This window comes from Labrus mixtus, chromosome 22 (genome assembly GCF_963584025.1).
Source record: "Labrus mixtus chromosome 22, fLabMix1.1, whole genome shotgun sequence".
Taxonomy (NCBI): Eukaryota; Metazoa; Chordata; class Actinopteri; order Labriformes; family Labridae; genus Labrus; species Labrus mixtus.
In genome coordinates this window covers 2080052-2096929 of record NC_083633.1, presented here as the reverse complement: position 1 = coordinate 2096929, position 16878 = coordinate 2080052, and the positions used below count along the sequence as shown (strand labels likewise).

The 16878-nt window shown below is 45.0% G+C and overlaps 21 non-coding genes across 21 annotated transcripts; all 21 read right to left on the bottom strand.

Annotated features, from left to right (window-relative positions):
- Positions 1-39: 39 nt before the first annotated feature.
- Positions 40-113, bottom strand: trnat-agu (transfer RNA threonine (anticodon AGU)). The gene has a single exon. It is a non-coding gene; the product is annotated as a tRNA-Thr (tRNA).
- A 1405-nt stretch (positions 114-1518) lies between these two features.
- trnan-guu (transfer RNA asparagine (anticodon GUU)) lies at positions 1519-1592 on the bottom strand. Its single transcript has one exon. It is a non-coding gene; the product is annotated as a tRNA-Asn (tRNA).
- Positions 1593-2123: 531 nt separating this feature from the next.
- Positions 2124-2197, bottom strand: trnat-ugu (transfer RNA threonine (anticodon UGU)). Its single transcript has one exon. It is a non-coding gene; the product is annotated as a tRNA-Thr (tRNA).
- A 1405-nt stretch (positions 2198-3602) lies between these two features.
- On the bottom strand, positions 3603-3676 carry trnan-guu (transfer RNA asparagine (anticodon GUU)). Its single transcript has one exon. It is a non-coding gene; the product is annotated as a tRNA-Asn (tRNA).
- Positions 3677-4200: 524 nt separating this feature from the next.
- trnat-agu (transfer RNA threonine (anticodon AGU)) lies at positions 4201-4274 on the bottom strand. The gene has a single exon. It is a non-coding gene; the product is annotated as a tRNA-Thr (tRNA).
- Positions 4275-5679: 1405 nt separating this feature from the next.
- Positions 5680-5753, bottom strand: trnan-guu (transfer RNA asparagine (anticodon GUU)). The gene has a single exon. It is a non-coding gene; the product is annotated as a tRNA-Asn (tRNA).
- Positions 5754-6027: 274 nt separating this feature from the next.
- trnat-ugu (transfer RNA threonine (anticodon UGU)) lies at positions 6028-6101 on the bottom strand. Its single transcript has one exon. It is a non-coding gene; the product is annotated as a tRNA-Thr (tRNA).
- Positions 6102-6278: 177 nt separating this feature from the next.
- trnat-agu (transfer RNA threonine (anticodon AGU)) lies at positions 6279-6352 on the bottom strand. The gene has a single exon. It is a non-coding gene; the product is annotated as a tRNA-Thr (tRNA).
- Positions 6353-7757: 1405 nt separating this feature from the next.
- Positions 7758-7831, bottom strand: trnan-guu (transfer RNA asparagine (anticodon GUU)). The gene has a single exon. It is a non-coding gene; the product is annotated as a tRNA-Asn (tRNA).
- Positions 7832-8361: 530 nt separating this feature from the next.
- On the bottom strand, positions 8362-8435 carry trnat-agu (transfer RNA threonine (anticodon AGU)). Its single transcript has one exon. It is a non-coding gene; the product is annotated as a tRNA-Thr (tRNA).
- Positions 8436-9839: 1404 nt separating this feature from the next.
- On the bottom strand, positions 9840-9913 carry trnan-guu (transfer RNA asparagine (anticodon GUU)). The gene has a single exon. It is a non-coding gene; the product is annotated as a tRNA-Asn (tRNA).
- A 279-nt stretch (positions 9914-10192) lies between these two features.
- trnat-ugu (transfer RNA threonine (anticodon UGU)) lies at positions 10193-10266 on the bottom strand. Its single transcript has one exon. It is a non-coding gene; the product is annotated as a tRNA-Thr (tRNA).
- A 177-nt stretch (positions 10267-10443) lies between these two features.
- On the bottom strand, positions 10444-10517 carry trnat-agu (transfer RNA threonine (anticodon AGU)). Its single transcript has one exon. It is a non-coding gene; the product is annotated as a tRNA-Thr (tRNA).
- Positions 10518-11921: 1404 nt separating this feature from the next.
- On the bottom strand, positions 11922-11995 carry trnan-guu (transfer RNA asparagine (anticodon GUU)). Its single transcript has one exon. It is a non-coding gene; the product is annotated as a tRNA-Asn (tRNA).
- A 279-nt stretch (positions 11996-12274) lies between these two features.
- Positions 12275-12348, bottom strand: trnat-ugu (transfer RNA threonine (anticodon UGU)). Its single transcript has one exon. It is a non-coding gene; the product is annotated as a tRNA-Thr (tRNA).
- Positions 12349-12525: 177 nt separating this feature from the next.
- Positions 12526-12599, bottom strand: trnat-agu (transfer RNA threonine (anticodon AGU)). The gene has a single exon. It is a non-coding gene; the product is annotated as a tRNA-Thr (tRNA).
- A 1405-nt stretch (positions 12600-14004) lies between these two features.
- trnan-guu (transfer RNA asparagine (anticodon GUU)) lies at positions 14005-14078 on the bottom strand. Its single transcript has one exon. It is a non-coding gene; the product is annotated as a tRNA-Asn (tRNA).
- Positions 14079-14357: 279 nt separating this feature from the next.
- On the bottom strand, positions 14358-14431 carry trnat-ugu (transfer RNA threonine (anticodon UGU)). The gene has a single exon. It is a non-coding gene; the product is annotated as a tRNA-Thr (tRNA).
- Positions 14432-14608: 177 nt separating this feature from the next.
- On the bottom strand, positions 14609-14682 carry trnat-agu (transfer RNA threonine (anticodon AGU)). The gene has a single exon. It is a non-coding gene; the product is annotated as a tRNA-Thr (tRNA).
- Positions 14683-16087: 1405 nt separating this feature from the next.
- On the bottom strand, positions 16088-16161 carry trnan-guu (transfer RNA asparagine (anticodon GUU)). The gene has a single exon. It is a non-coding gene; the product is annotated as a tRNA-Asn (tRNA).
- Positions 16162-16691: 530 nt separating this feature from the next.
- On the bottom strand, positions 16692-16765 carry trnat-agu (transfer RNA threonine (anticodon AGU)). Its single transcript has one exon. It is a non-coding gene; the product is annotated as a tRNA-Thr (tRNA).
- Between the last annotated feature and the right edge of the window lie 113 nt (positions 16766-16878).

The following is a 16878-nucleotide window of genomic DNA, read 5'->3' as shown; positions in this document are numbered from 1 at the left end:
ACTCAGGACATTGCCACCAAGTATAAGGAAATGCAAAAGAGGCACTGCTGGGATTTGAACCCAGGATCTCCTGTTTACTAGACAGGCACTTTGACCAACTAAGCCACAGCGCCATCAGTTGATTTGCTTTGAGAATGTTTCATATTAAGTGTGTAACTGAATCGAATCAGCTTGTTAACATCTTTACTCCCCTGTGCTGGAAAGATGCCAGTGTTGAAGGTTGGCTAGCAGACCAAGATGACAATCTCTCACAAGTCATTTGATCACCCAGTTTTCACAGCCCCTCAGCATTCATGTTTGTTGGTCCAATTTTGGAACGGATAGAAAAGTGCCACAATGACCCTGAGCCATCCCTCAAGTGTAAACATATTTTGTGTCTTACAATTGTTTGCTATTCTATATCTGACAGGCCAAGCATCATTCAGTCAGGATGGCCGAGCGGTCTAAGGCGCTGCGTTCAGGTCGCAGTCTCCTCTGGAGGCACTTCTGACACAGTTGTGCTTTTCCTTGCAACTGTTGTCTGTACCATGATACAGGGAATGTCTATTTAGCAAGTTGTTGCATGTCAGGTGGACAAGAATATGCAGTGCTAGAAGTACAGCTGGAGCAGTGATTCTCTATGTTCAGACACATTCAAGGGTATCTCTGGCCTCTGACCAGCCTGTAGACCATAGCTTTGTGCAACTGTGCATTGCTCTGATCAAGCAATTGACAAAGTGTTCTTGGACTGGCCAGTGCTTTATTCTTTTAACTGACCACATGTTTAAGCCAGCCAGCAAAGGTTGCTTTCTCATACTATCCTCTGTGGCAATGGTATTTCTTCATGCCATCTCTTTCCAAATCCCTGCATTTTAATGTCCACACATGGTGCTGCCATGTAAGAAATTGTTTCACTGCTCTCTCTGGAAGCTCTGCAGTGGTTCTCAGTGGGACCTGGTTTTGAAGCATTACGTGTTCATGGCATGCCATTGGGTCTGTGATCCTCCAGGCACGGGTAAGCCCTTGAACAACTAAGGTGTCAGGGAGTCATCCAATCCTCCTCAAACAGCCTGCAATCCTAAATTTTCCCTTTACCTTCTGGTCAGCACAAGCCATACAAATGTTGTTACACTTAGATTGCTGCCTAAAGAGTTTGTAGCACTCATCATTAAAAGCCCATTGCACTCAGTGAGAAGTACTTTTAAGACAGTTGTTAAGCTGCAAAAAAAATGTTCCAAAACTAACGCCAACCCAAAGTGTTTTGAAAGCATTGATTTCGGTATTGAAAAAAAGGAAGCTACAGGGCAATCATTACTGCAACAACACCGTGCCCAATGAAACGCCACACCGCTCTGTACCTTGAGACTAGGTCCCATCGGGATGTGAAGTGGGATCACTGTATTCAAAGTCCAGTGTTAAACAATACACAATGGAACGGGTTTAAACACGACTTCAAGTGTTGCTTTCAGCAGAACTGCTTCCAGTTGGATAACAGACCATAATCACAAAGTCTCACAAGTCAACGGAGTTCCCATTACTCGTCCCTGGGTGGGCTCGAACCACCAACCTCTCGGTTAACAGCCGAGTGCGCTGGCCGACTGCGCCACAGAGACATGCTATTTGTTTCTGCTTGTTGTTTGCATGATACGTAAAAAAAACCCATAGCTTTTGTGATGAAATCAATGTGTCCCCTCCAATCAGACTGATCCACAGTTGAGTGGAATTCTATGACTACCTACCTGTAACAACGAATCATTTTTCATCGTACTGTGGAAGGGGTTGCGTTGGGTGGTTTGACCCTGTCTAGGAAAGGTGTTTTTAGGGGATAAGTAATAAAAGTCCTGCTCCCAGGTATGAACATTTTAAAGCTTTTATAGACAAGTTAATGTGTGAGGGTGCTGTTGGGAGTTGAACCCAGGATCTCCTGTTTACAAGAGAGGCGCTTTCACCAACTAAGCCACAGCGCCCCTTGGAAGGGTACAGTTTGGGGCAACTGCTGCAAATAACTCTGCATCAAGCCTTCCAAAGTGCCTGAGGTGGGTTGCCACATTGTATTTCCATTGCCTTTTGCCCGAAGCTGCATTTGCAGTTATGCTGCTGTCAGTACTCAGGACATTGCCACCAAGTATAAGGAAATGCAAAAGAGGCACTGCTGGGATTTGAACCCAGGATCTCCTGTTTACAAGACAGGCACTTTGACCAACTAAGCCACAGCGCCATCAGTTGATTTGCTTTGAGAATGTTTCATATTAAGTGTGTAACTGAATCGACTCAGCTTGTTAACATCTTTACTCCCCTGTGCTGGAAAGATGCCAGTGTTGAAGGTTGGCTAGCAGACCAAGATGACAATCTCTCACAAGTCATTTGATCACCCAGTTTTCACAGCCCCTCAGCATTCATGTTTGTTGGTCCAATTTTGGAACGGATAGAAAAGTGCCACAATGACCCTGAGCCATCCCTCAAGTGTAAACATATTTTGTGTCTTACAATTGTTTGCTATTCTATATCTGACAGGGCAAGCATCATTCAGTCAGGATGGCCGAGCGGTCTAAGGCGCTGCGTTCAGGTCGCAGTCTCCTCTGGAGGCACTTCTGACACAGTTGTGCTTTTCCTTGCAACTGTTGTCTGTACCATGATACAGGGAATGTCTATTTAGCAAGTTGTTGCATGTCAGGTGGACAAGAATATGCAGTGCTAGAAGTACAGCTGGAGCAGTGATTCTCTATGTTCAGACACATTCAAGGGTATCTCTGGCCTCTGACCAGCCTGTAGACCATAGCTTTGTGCAACTGTGCATTGCTCTGATCAAGCAATTGACAAAGTGTTCTTGGACTGGCCAGTGCTTTATTCTTTTAACTGACCACATGTTTAAGCCAGCCAGCAAAGGTTGCTTTCTCATACTATCCTCTGTGGCAATGGTATTTCTTCATGCCATCTCTTTCCAAATCCCTGCACTTTAATGTCCACACATGGTGTTGCCATGTAAGAAATTGTTTCACTGCTCTCTCTGGAAGCTCTGCAGTGGTTCTCAGTGGGACCTGGTTTTGAAGCATTACATGTTCATGGCATGCCATTGGGTCTGTGATCCTCCAGGCACGGGTAAGCCCTTGAACAACTAAGGTGTCAGGGAGTCATCCAATCCTCCTCAAACAGCCTGCAATCCTAAATTTTCCCTTTACCTTCTGGTCAGCACAAGCCATACAAATGTTGTTACACTTAGATTGCTGCCTAAAGAGTTTGTAGCACTCATCATTAAAAGCCCATTGCACTCAGTGAGAAGTACTTTTAAGACAGTTGTTAAGCTGCAAAAAAAATGTTCCAAAACTAACGCCAACCCAAAGTGTTTTGAAAGCATTGATTTCGGTATTGAAAAAAAGGAAGCTACAGGGCAATCATTACTGCAACAACACCGTGCCCAATGAAACGCCACACCGCTCTGTACCTTGAGACTAGGTCCCATCGGGATGTGAAGTGGGATCACTGTATTCAAAGTCCAGTGTTAAACAATACACAATGGAACGGGTTTAAACACGACTTCAAGTGTTGCTTTCAGCAGAACTGCTTCCAGTTGGATAACAGACCATAATCACAAAGTCTCACAAGTCAACGGAGTTCCCATTACTCGTCCCTGGGTGGGCTCGAACCACCAACCTCTCGGTTAACAGCCGAGTGCGCTGGCCGACTGCGCCACAGAGAATTTGTTTCTGCTTGTTGTTTGCATGATACGTAAAAAAACCCATAGCTTTTGTGATGAAATCAATGTGTCCCCTCCAATCAGACTGATCCACAGTTGAGTGGAATTCTATGACTACCTACCTGTAACAACGAATCATTTTTCATCGTACTGTGGAAGGGGTTGCGTTGGGTGGTTTGACCCTGTCTAGGAAAGGTGTTTTTAGGGGATAAGTAATAAAAGTCCTGCTCCCAGGTATGAACATTTTAAAGCTTTTATAGACAAGTTAATGTGTGAGGGTGCTGTTGGGAGTTGAACCCAGGATCTCCTGTTTACAAGAGAGGCGCTTTCACCAACTAAGCCACAGCGCCCCTTGGAAGGGTACAGTTTGGGGCAACTGCTGCAAATAACTCTGCATCAAGCCTTCCAAAGTGCCTGAGGTGGGTTGCCACATTGTATTTCCATTGCCTTTTGCCCGAAGCTGCATTTGCAGTTATGCTGCTGTCAGTACTCAGGACATTGCCACCAAGTATAAGGAAATGCAAAAGAGGCACTGCTGGGATTTGAACCCAGGATCTCCTGTTTACTAGACAGGCACTTTGACCAACTAAGCCACAGCGCCATCAGTTGATTTCCTTTGAGAATGTTTCATATTAAGTGTGTAACTGAATCGAATCAGCTTGTTAACATCTTTACTCCCCTGTGCTGGAAAGATGCCAGTGTTGAAGGTTGGCTAGCAGACCAAGATGACAATCTCTCACAAGTCATTTGATCACCCAGTTTTCACAGCCCCTCAGCATTCATGTTTGTTAGTCCAATTTTGGAACGGATAGAAAAGTGCCACAATGACCCTGAGCCATCCCTCAAGTGTAAACATATTTTGTGTCTTACAATTGTTTGCTATTCTATATCTGACAGGCCAAGCATCATTCAGTCAGGATGGCCGAGCGGTCTAAGGCGCTGCGTTCAGGTCGCAGTCTCCTCTGGAGGCACTTCTGACACAGTTGTGCTTTTCCTTGCAACTGTTGTCTGTACCATGATACAGGGAATGTCTATTTAGCAAGTTGTTGCATGTCAGGTGGACAAGAATATGCAGTGCTAGAAGTACAGCTGGAGCAGTGATTCTCTATGTTCAGACACATTCAAGGGTATCTCTGGCCTCTGACCAGCCTGTAGACCATAGCTTTGTGCAACTGTGCATTGCTCTGATCAAGCAATTGACAAAGTGTTCTTGGACTGGCCAGTGCTTTATTCTTTTAACTGACCACATGTTTAAGCCAGCCAGCAAAGGTTGCTTTCTCATACTATCCTCTGTGGCAATGGTATTTCTTCATGCCATCTCTTTCCAAATCCCTGCACTTTAATGTCCACACATGGTGCTGCCATGTAAGAAATTGTTTCACTGCTCTCTCTGGAAGCTCTGCAGTGGTTCTCAGTGGGACCTGGTTTTGAAGCATTACATGTTCATGGCATGCCATTGGGTCTGTGATCCTCCAGGCACGGGTAAGCCCTTGAACAACTAAGGTGTCAGGGAGTCATCCAATCCTCCTCAAACAGCCTGCAATCCTAAATTTTCCCTTTACCTTCTGGTCAGCACAAGCCATACAAATGTTGTTACACTTAGATTGCTGCCTAAAGAGTTTGTAGCACTCATCATTAAAAGCCCATTGCACTCAGTGAGAAGTACTTTTAAGACAGTTGTTAAGCTGCAAAAAAAATGTTCCAAAACTAACGCCAACCCAAAGTGTTTTGAAAGCATTGATTTCGGTATTGAAAAAAAGGAAGCTACAGGGCAATCATTACTGCAACAACACCGTGCCCAATGAAACGCCACACCGCTCTGTACCTTGAGACTAGGTCCCATCGGGATGTGAAGTGGGATCACTGTATTCAAAGTCCAGTGTTAAACAATACACAATGGAACGGGTTTAAACACGACTTCAAGTGTTGCTTTCAGCAGAACTGCTTCCAGTTGGATAACAGACCATAATCACAAAGTCTCACAAGTCAACGGAGTTCCCATTACTCGTCCCTGGGTGGGCTCGAACCACCAACCTCTCGGTTAACAGCCGAGTGCGCTGGCCGACTGCGCCACAGAGAATTTGTTTCTGCTTGTTGTTTGCATGATACGTAAAAAAAACCCATAGCTTTTGTGATGAAATCAATGTGTCCCCTCCAATCAGACTGATCCACAGTTGAGTGGAATTCTATGACTACCTACCTGTAACAACGAATCATTTTTCATCGTACTGTGGAAGGGGTTGCGTTGGGTGGTTTGACCCTGTCTAGGAAAGGTGTTTTTAGGGGATAAGTAATAAAAGTCCTGCTCCCAGGTATGAACATTTTAAAGCTTTTATAGACAAGTTAATGTGTGAGGGTGCTGTTGGGAGTTGAACCCAGGATCTGCTGTTTACAAGACAGACACTTTCACCAACTAAGCCACAGCACCCCTTGGAAGGGTACAGTTTGGGGCAACTGCTGCAAATAACTCTGCATCAAGCCTTCCAAAGTGCCTGAGGTGGGTTGCCACATTGTATTTCCATTGCCTTTTGCCCGAAGCTGCATTTGCAGTTATGCTGCTGTCAGTACTCAGGACATTGCCACCAAGTATAAGGAAATGCAAAAGAGGCACTGCTGGGATTTGAACCCAGGATCTCCTGTTTACTAGACAGGCACTTTGACCAACTAAGCCACAGCGCCATCAGTTGATTTGCTTTGAGAATGTTTCATATTAAGTGTGTAACTGAATCGAATCAGCTTGTTAACATCTTTACTCCCCTGTGCTGGAAAGATGCCAGTGTTGAAGGTTGGCTAGCAGACCAAGATGACAATCTCTCACAAGTCATTTGATCACCCAGTTTTCACAGCCCCTCAGCATTCATGTTTGTTGGTCCAATTTTGGAACGGATAGAAAAGTGCCACAATGACCCTGAGCCATCCCTCAAGTGTAAACATATTTTGTGTCTTACAATTGTTTGCTATTCTATATCTGACAGGCCAAGCATCATTCAGTCAGGATGGCCGAGCGGTCTAAGGCGCTGCGTTCAGGTCGCAGTCTCCTCTGGAGGCACTTCTGACACAGTTGTGCTTTTCCTTGCAACTGTTGTCTGTACCATGATACAGGGAATGTCTATTTAGCAAGTTGTTGCATGTCAGGTGGACAAGAATATGCAGTGCTAGAAGTACAGCTGGAGCAGTGATTCTCTATGTTCAGACACATTCAAGGGTATCTCTGGCCTCTGACCAGCCTGTAGACCATAGCTTTGTGCAACTGTGCATTGCTCTGATCAAGCAATTGACAAAGTGTTCTTGGACTGGCCAGTGCTTTATTCTTTTAACTGACCACATGTTTAAGCCAGCCAGCAAAGGTTGCTTTCTCATACTATCCTCTGTGGCAATGGTATTTCTTCATGCCATCTCTTTCCAAATCCCTGCATTTTAATGTCCACACATGGTGCTGCCATGTAAGAAATTGTTTCACTGCTCTCTCTGGAAGCTCTGCAGTGGTTCTCAGTGGGACCTGGTTTTGAAGCATTACGTGTTCATGGCATGCCATTGGGTCTGTGATCCTCCAGGCACGGGTAAGCCCTTGAACAACTAAGGTGTCAGGGAGTCATCCAATCCTCCTCAAACAGCCTGCAATCCTAAGTTTTCCCTTTACCTTCTGGTCAGCACAAGCCATACAAATGTTGTTACACTTAGATTGCTGCCTAAAGAGTTTGTAGCACTCATCATTAAAAGCCCATTGCACTCAGTGAGAAGTACTTTTAAGACAGTTGTTAAGCTGCAAAAAAAATGTTCCAAAACTAACGCCAACCCAAAGTGTTTTGAAAGCATTGATTTCGGTATTGAAAAAAAGGAAGCTACAGGGCAATCATTACTGCAACAACACCGTGCCCAATGAAACGCCACACCGCTCTGTACCTTGAGACTAGGTCCCATCGGGATGTGAAGTGGGATCACTGTATTCAAAGTCCAGTGTTAAACAATACACAATGGAATGGGTTTAAACACGACTTCAAGTGTTGCTTTCAGCAGAACTGCTTCCAGTTGGATAACAGACCATAATCACAAAGTCTCACAAGTCAACAGAGTTCCCATTACTCGTCCCTGGGTGGGCTCGAACCACCAACCTCTCGGTTAACAGCCGAGCGCGCTGGCCGATTGCGCCACAGAGACATGCTCTTTGTTTCTGCTTGTTGTTTGCATGATACGTAAAAAAACCCATAGCTTTTGTGATGAAATCAATGTGTCCCCTCCAATCAGACTGATCCACAGTTGAGTGGAATTCTATGACTACCTACCTGTAACAACGAATCATTTTTCATCGTACTGTGGAAGGGGTTGCGTTGGGTGGTTTGACCCTGTCTAGGAAAGGTGTTTTTAGGGGATAAGTAATAAAAGTCCTGCTCCCAGGTATGAACATTTTAAAGCTTTTATAGACAAGTTAATGTGTGAGGGTGCTGTTGGGAGTTGAACCCAGGATCTCCTGTTTACAAGAGAGGCGCTTTCACCAACTAAGCCACAGCGCCCCTTGGAAGGGTACAGTTTGGGGCAACTGCTGCAAATAACTCTGCATCAAGCCTTCCAAAGTGCCTGAGGTGGGTTGCCACATTGTATTTCCATTGCCTTTTGCCCGAAGCTGCATTTGCAGTTATGCTGCTGTCAGTACTCAGGACATTGCCACCAAGTATAAGGAAATGCAAAAGAGGCACTGCTGGGATTTGAACCCAGGATCTCCTGTTTACTAGACAGGCACTTTGACCAACTAAGCCACAGCGCCATCAGTTGATTTCCTTTGAGAATGTTTCATATTAAGTGTGTAACTGAATCGAATCAGCTTGTTAACATCTTTACTCCCCTGTGCTGGAAAGATGCCAGTGTTGAAGGTTGGCTAGCAGACCAAGATGACAATCTCTCACAAGTCATTTGATCACCCAGTTTTCACAGCCCCTCAGCATTCATGTTTGTTAGTCCAATTTTGGAACGGATAGAAAAGTGCCACAATGACCCTGAGCCATCCCTCAAGTGTAAACATATTTTGTGTCTTACAATTGTTTGCTATTCTATATCTGACAGGCCAAGCATCATTCAGTCAGGATGGCCGAGCGGTCTAAGGCGCTGCGTTCAGGTCGCAGTCTCCTCTGGAGGCACTTCTGACACAGTTGTGCTTTTCCTTGCAACTGTTGTCTGTACCATGATACAGGGAATGTCTATTTAGCAAGTTGTTGCATGTCAGGTGGACAAGAATATGCAGTGCTAGAAGTACAGCTGGAGCAGTGATTCTCTATGTTCAGACACATTCAAGGGTATCTCTGGCCTCTGACCAGCCTGTAGACCATAGCTTTGTGCAACTGTGCATTGCTCTGATCAAGCAATTGACAAAGTGTTCTTGGACTGGCCAGTGCTTTATTCTTTTAACTGACCACATGTTTAAGCCAGCCAGCAAAGGTTGCTTTCTCATACTATCCTCTGTGGCAATGGTATTTCTTCATGCCATCTCTTTCCAAATCCCTGCACTTTAATGTCCACACATGGTGCTGCCATGTAAGAAATTGTTTCACTGCTCTCTCTGGAAGCTCTGCAGTGGTTCTCAGTGGGACCTGGTTTTGAAGCATTACATGTTCATGGCATGCCATTGGGTCTGTGATCCTCCAGGCACGGGTAAGCCCTTGAACAACTAAGGTGTCAGGGAGTCATCCAATCCTCCTCAAACAGCCTGCAATCCTAAGTTTTCCCTTTACCTTCTGGTCAGCACAAGCCATACAAATGTTGTTACACTTAGATTGCTGCCTAAAGAGTTTGTAGCACTCATCATTAAAAGCCCATTGCACTCAGTGAGAAGTACTTTTAAGACAGTTGTTAAGCTGCAAAAAAAATGTTCCAAAACTAACGCCAACCCAAAGTGTTTTGAAAGCATTGATTTCGGTATTGAAAAAAGGAAGCTACAGGGCAATCATTACTGCAACAACACCATGCCCAATGAAACGCCACACCGCTCTGTACCTTGACACTAGGTCCCATCGGGATGAGAAGTGGGATCACTGTATTCAAAGTCCAGTGTTAAACAATACACAATGGAACGGGTTTAAACACAACTTCAAGTGTTGCTTTTAGCAGAACTGCTTCCAGTTGGATAACAGACCATAATCACAAAGTCTCACAAGTCAACGGAGTTCCCATTACTCGTCCCTGGGTGGGCTCGAACCACCAACCTCTCGGTTAACAGCCGAGGGCGCTGGCCGACTGCGCCACAGAGACATGCTATTTGTTTCTGCTTGTTGTTTGCATGATACGTAAAAAAACCCATAGCTTTTGTGATGAAATCAATGTGTCCCCTCCAATCAGACTGATCCACAGTTGAGTGGAATTCTATGACTACCTACCTGTAACAACGAATCATTTTTCATCGTACTGTGGAAGGGGTTGCGTTGGGTGGTTTGACCCTGTCTAGGAAAGGTGTTTTTAGGGGATAAGTAATAAAAGTCCTGCTCCCAGGTATGAACATTTTAAAGCTTTTATAGACAAGTTAATGTGTGAGGGTGCTGTTGGGAGTTGAACCCAGGATCTTCTGTTTACAAGACAGACGCTTTCACCAACTAAGCCACAGCACCCCTTGGAAGGGTACAGTTTGGGGCAACTGCTGCAAATAACTCTGCATCAAGCCTTCCAAAGTGCCTGAGGTGGGTTGCCACATTGTATTTCCATTGCCTTTTGCCCGAAGCTGCATTTGCAGTTATGCTGCTGTCAGTACTCAGGACATTGCCACCAAGTATAAGGAAATGCAAAAGAGGCACTGCTGGGATTTGAACCCAGGATCTCCTGTTTACTAGACAGGCACTTTGACCAACTAAGCCACAGCGCCATCAGTTGATTTCCTTTGAGAATGTTTCATATTAAGTGTGTAACTGAATCGAATCAGCTTGTTAACATCTTTACTCCCCTGTGCTGGAAAGATGCCAGTGTTGAAGGTTGGCTAGCAGACCAAGATGACAATCTCTCACAAGTCATTTGATCACCCAGTTTTCACAGCCCCTCAGCATTCATGTTTGCTAGTCCAATTTTGGAACGGATAGAAAAGTGCCACAATGACCCTGAGCCATCCCTCAAGTGTAAACATATTTTGTGTCTTACAATTGTTTGCTATTCTATATCTGACAGGCCAAGCATCATTCAGTCAGGATGGCCGAGCGGTCTAAGGCGCTGCGTTCAGGTCGCAGTCTCCTCTGGAGGCACTTCTGACACAGTTGTGCTTTTCCTTGCAACGGTTGTCTGTACCATGATACAGGGAATGTCTATTTAGCAAGTTGTTGCATGTCAGGTGGACAAGAATATGCAGTGCTAGAAGAACAGCTGGAGCAGTGATTCTCTATGTTCAGACACATTCAAGGGTATCTCTGGCCTCTGACCAGCCTGTAGACCATAGTTTTGTGCAACTGTGCATTGCTCTGATCAAGCAATTGACAAAGTGTTCTTGGACTGGCCAGTGCTTTATTCTTTTAACTGACCACATGTTTAAGCCAGCCAGCAAAGGTTGCTTTCTCATACTATCCTCTGTGGCAATGGTATTTCTTCATGCCATCTCTTTCCAAATCCCTGCACTTTAATGTCCACACATGGTGCTGCCATGTAAGAAATTGTTTCACTGCTCTCTCTGGAAGCTCTGCAGTGGTTCTCAGTGGGACCTGGTTTTGAAGCATTACATGTTCATGGCATGCCATTGGGTCTGTGATCCTCCAGGCACGGGTAAGCCCTTGAACAACTAAGGTGTCAGGGAGTCATCCAATCCTCCTCAAACAGCCTGCAATCCTAAGTTTTCCCTTTACCTTCTGGTCAGCACAAGCCATACAAATGTTGTTACACTTAGATTGCTGCCTAAAGAGTTTGTAGCACTCATCATTAAAAGCCCATTGCACTCAGTGAGAAGTACTTTTAAGACAGTTGTTAAGCTGCAAAAAAAATGTTCCAAAACTAACGCCAACCCAAAGTGTTTTGAAAGCATTGATTTCGGTATTGAAAAAAGGAAGCTACAGGGCAATCATTACTGCAACAACACCATGCCCAATGAAACGCCACACCGCTCTGTACCTTGAGACTAGGTCCCATCGGGATGAGAAGTGGGATCACTGTATTCAAAGTCCAGTGTTAAACAATACACAATGGAACGGGTTTAAACACAACTTCAAGTGTTGCTTTTAGCAGAACTGCTTCCAGTTGGATAACAGACCATAATCACAAAGTCTCACAAGTCAACGGAGTTCCCATTACTCGTCCCTGGGTGGGCTCGAACCACCAACCTCTCGGTTAACAGCCGAGGGCGCTGGCCGACTGCGCCACAGAGACATGCTATTTGTTTCTGCTTGTTGTTTGCATGATACGTAAAAAAACCCATAGCTTTTGTGATGAAATCAATGTGTCCCCTCCAATCAGACTGATCCACAGTTGAGTGGAATTCTATGACTACCTACCTGTAACCACGAATCATTTTTCATCGTACTGTGGAAGGGGTTGCGTTGGGTGGTTTGACCCTGTCTAGGAAAGGTGTTTTTAGGGGATAAGTAATAAAAGTCCTGCTCCCAGGTATGAACATTTTAAAGCTTTTATAGACAAGTTAATGTGTGAGGGTGCTGTTGGGAGTTGAACCCAGGATCTTCTGTTTACAAGACAGACGCTTTCACCAACTAAGCCACAGCACCCCTTGGAAGGGTACAGTTTGGGGCAACTGCTGCAAATAACTCTGCATCAAGCCTTCCAAAGTGCCTGAGGTGGGTTGCCACATTGTATTTCCATTGCCTTTTGCCCGAAGCTGCATTTGCAGTTATGCTGCTGTCAGTACTCAGGACATTGCCACCAAGTATAAGGAAATGCAAAAGAGGCACTGCTGGGATTTGAACCCAGGATCTCCTGTTTACTAGACAGGCACTTTGACCAACTAAGCCACAGCACCATCAGTTGATTTGCTTTGAGAATGTTTCATATTAAGTGTGTAACTGAATCGAATCAGCTTGTTAACATCTTTACTCCCCTGTGCTGGAAAGATGCCAGTGTTGAAGGTTGGCTAGCAGACCAAGATGACAATCTCTCACAAGTCATTTGATCACCCAGTTTTCACAGCCCCTCAGCATTCATGTTTGTTAGTCCAATTTTGGAACGGATAGAAAAGTGCCACAATGACCCTGAGCCATCCCTCAAGTGTAAACATATTTTGTGTCTTACAATTGTTTGCTATTCTATATCTGACAGGCCAAGCATCATTCAGTCAGGATGGCCGAGCGGTCTAAGGCGCTGCGTTCAGGTCGCAGTCTCCTCTGGAGGCACTTCTGACACAGTTGTGCTTTTCCTTGCAACGGTTGTCTGTACCATGATACAGGGAATGTCTATTTAGCAAGTTGTTGCATGTCAGGTGGACAAGAATATGCAGTGCTAGAAGAACAGCTGGAGCAGTGATTCTCTATGTTCAGACACATTCAAGGGTATCTCTGGCCTCTGACCAGCCTGTAGACCATAGTTTTGTGCAACTGTGCATTGCTCTGATCAAGCAATTGACAAAGTGTTCTTGGACTGGCCAGTGCTTTATTCTTTTAACTGACCACATGTTTAAGCCAGCCAGCAAAGGTTGCTTTCTCATACTATCCTCTGTGGCAATGGTATTTCTTCATGCCATCTCTTTCCAAATCCCTGCACTTTAATGTCCACACATGGTGCTGCCATGTAAGAAATTGTTTCACTGCTCTCTCTGGAAGCTCTGCAGTGGTTCTCAGTGGGACCTGGTTTTGAAGCATTACGTGTTCATGGCATGCCATTGGGTCTGTGATCCTCCAGGCACGGGTAAGCCCTTGAACAACTAAGGTGTCAGGGAGTCATCCAATCCTCCTCAAACAGCCTGCAATCCTAAGTTTTCCCTTTACCTTCTGGTCAGCACAAGCCATACAAATGTTGTTACACTTAGATTGCTGCCTAAAGAGTTTGTAGCACTCATCATTAAAAGCCCATTGCACTCAGTGAGAAGTACTTTTAAGACAGTTGTTAAGCTGCAAAAAAAATGTTCCAAAACTAACGCCAACCCAAAGTGTTTTGAAAGCATTGATTTCGGTATTGAAAAAAAGGAAGCTACAGGGCAATCATTACTGCAACAACACCGTGCCCAATGAAACGCCACACCGCTCTGTACCTTGAGACTAGGTCCCATCGGGATGTGAAGTGGGATCACTGTATTCAAAGTCCAGTGTTAAACAATACACAATGGAACGGATTTAAACACGACTTCAAGTGTTGCTTTTAGCAGAACTGCTTCCAGTTGGATAACAGACCATAATCACAAAGTCTCACAAGTCAACGGAGTTCCCATTACTCGTCCCTGGGTGGGCTCGAACCACCAACCTCTCGGTTAACAGCCGAGCGCGCTGGCCGATTGCGCCACAGAGACATGCTCTTTGTTTCTGCTTGTTGTTTGCATGATACGTAAAAAAACCCATAGCTTTTGTGATGAAATCAATGTGTCCCCTCCAATCAGACTGATCCACAGTTGAGTGGAATTCTATGACTACCTACCTGTAACAACGAATCATTTTTCATCGTACTGTGGAAGGGGTTGCGTTGGGTGGTTTGACCCTGTCTAGGAAAGGTGTTTTTAGGGGATAAGTAATAAAAGTCCTGCTCCCAGGTATGAACATTTTAAAGCTTTTATAGACAAGTTAATGTGTGAAGGTGCTGTTGGGAGTTGAACCCAGGATCTCCTGTTTACAAGACAGGCGCTTTCACCAACTAAGCCACAGCGCCCCTTGGAAGGGTACAGTTTGGGGCAACTGCTGCAAATAACTCTGCATCAAGCCTTCCAAAGTGCCTGAGGTGGGTTGCCACATTGTATTTCCATTGCCTTTTGCCCGAAGCTGCATTTGCAGTTATGCTGCTGTCAGTACTCAGGACATTGCCACCAAGTATAAGGAAATGCAAAAGAGGCACTGCTGGGATTTGAACCCAGGATCTCCTGTTTACTAGACAGGCACTTTGACCAACTAAGCCACAGCGCCATCAGTTGATTTGCTTTGAGAATGTTTCATATTAAGTGTGTAACTGAATCGACTCAGCTTGTTAACATATTTACTCCCCTGTGCTGGAAAGATGCCAGTGTTGAAGGTTGGCTAGCAGACCAAGATGACAATCTCTCACAAGTCATTTGATCACCCAGTTTTCACAGCCCCTCAGCATTCATGTTTGTTGGTCCAATTTTGGAACGGATAGAAAAGTGCCACAATGACCCTGAGCCATCCCTCAAGTGTAAACATATTTTGTGTCTTACAATTGTTTGCTATTCTATATCTGACAGGGCAAGCATCATTCAGTCAGGATGGCCGAGCGGTCTAAGGCGCTGCGTTCAGGTCGCAGTCTCCTCTGGAGGCACTTCTGACACAGTTGTGCTTTTCCTTGCAACTGTTGTCTGTACCGTGATACAGGGAATGTCTATTTAGCAAGTTGTTGCATGTCAGGTGGACAAGAATATGCAGTGCTAGAAGTACAGCTGGAGCAGTGATTCTCTATGTTCAGACACATTCAAGGGTATCTCTGGCCTCTGACCAGCCTGTAGACCATAGCTTTGTGCAACTGTGCATTGCTCTGATCAAGCAATTGACAAAGTGTTCTTGGACTGGCCAGTGCTTTATTCTTTTAACTGACCACATGTTTAAGCCAGCCAGCAAAGGTTGCTTTCTCATACTATCCTCTGTGGCAATGGTATTTCTTCATGCCATCTCTTTCCAAATCCCTGCACTTTAATGTCCACACATGGTGCTGCCATGTAAGAAATTGTTTCACTGCTCTCTCTGGAAGCTCTGCAGTGGTTCTCAGTGGGACCTGGTTTTGAAGCATTACATGTTCATGGCATGCCATTGGGTCTGTGATCCTCCAGGCACGGGTAAGCCCTTGAACAACTAAGGTGTCAGGGAGTCATCCAATCCTCCTCAAACAGCCTGCAATCCTAAGTTTTCCCTTTACCTTCTGGTCAGCACAAGCCATACAAATGTTGTTACACTTAGATTGCTGCCTAAAGAGTTTGTAGCACTCATCATTAAAAGCCCATTGCACTCAGTGAGAAGTACTTTTAAGACAGTTGTTAAGCTGCAAAATTTTTTTTCCAAAACTAACGCCAACCCAAAGTGTTTTGAAAGCATTGATTTCGGTATTGAAAAAAAGGAAGCTACAGGGCAATCATAACTGCAACAACACCGTGCCCAATGAAACGCCACACCGCTCTGTACCTTGAGACTAGGTCCCATCGGGATGAGAAGTGGGATCACTGTATTCAAAGTCCAGTGTTAAACAATACACAATGGAACAGGTTTAAACACAACTTCAAGTGTTGCTTTTAGCAGAACTGCTTCCAGTTGGATAACAGACCATAATCACAAAGTCTCACAAGTCAACAGAGTTCCCATTACTCGTCCCTGGGTGGGCTCGAACCACCAACCTCTCGGTTAACAGCCGAGGGCGCTGGCCGACTGCGCCACAGAGACATGCTATTTGTTTCTGCTTGTTGTTTGCATGATACGTAAAACAACCCATAGCTTTTGTGATGAAATCAATGTGTCCCCTCCAATCAGACTGATCCACAGTTGAGTGGAATTCTATGACTACCTACCTGTAACAACGAATCATTTTTCATCGTACTGTGGAAGGGGTTGCGTTGGGTGGTTTGACCCTGTCTAGGAAAGGTGTTTTTATGGGATAAGTAATGAAAGTCCTGCTCCCAGGTATGAACATTTTAAAGCTTTTATGGACAAGTTGATGTGTGAGGGTGCTGTTGGGAGTTGAACCCAGGATCTCCTGTTTACAAGAGAGGCGCTTTCACCAACTAAGCCACAGCTCCCCTTGGAAGGGTACAGTTTGGGGCAACTGCTGCAAATAACTCTGCAACAAGCCTTCCAAAGTGCCTGAGGTGGGTTGCCACATTGTATTTCCATTGCCTTTTGCCCGAAGCTGCATTTGCAGTTATGCTGCTGTCAGTACTCAGGACATTGCCACCAAGTATAAGGAAATGCAAAAGAGGCACTGCTGGGATTTGAACCCAGGATCTCCTGTTTACTAGACAGGCACTTTGACCAACTAAGCCACAGCGCCATCAGTTGATTTGCTTTGAGAATGTTTCATATTAAGTGTGTAACTGAATCGACTCAGCTTGTTAACATCTTTACTCCCCTGTGCTGGAAAGATGCCAGTGTTGAAGGTTGGCT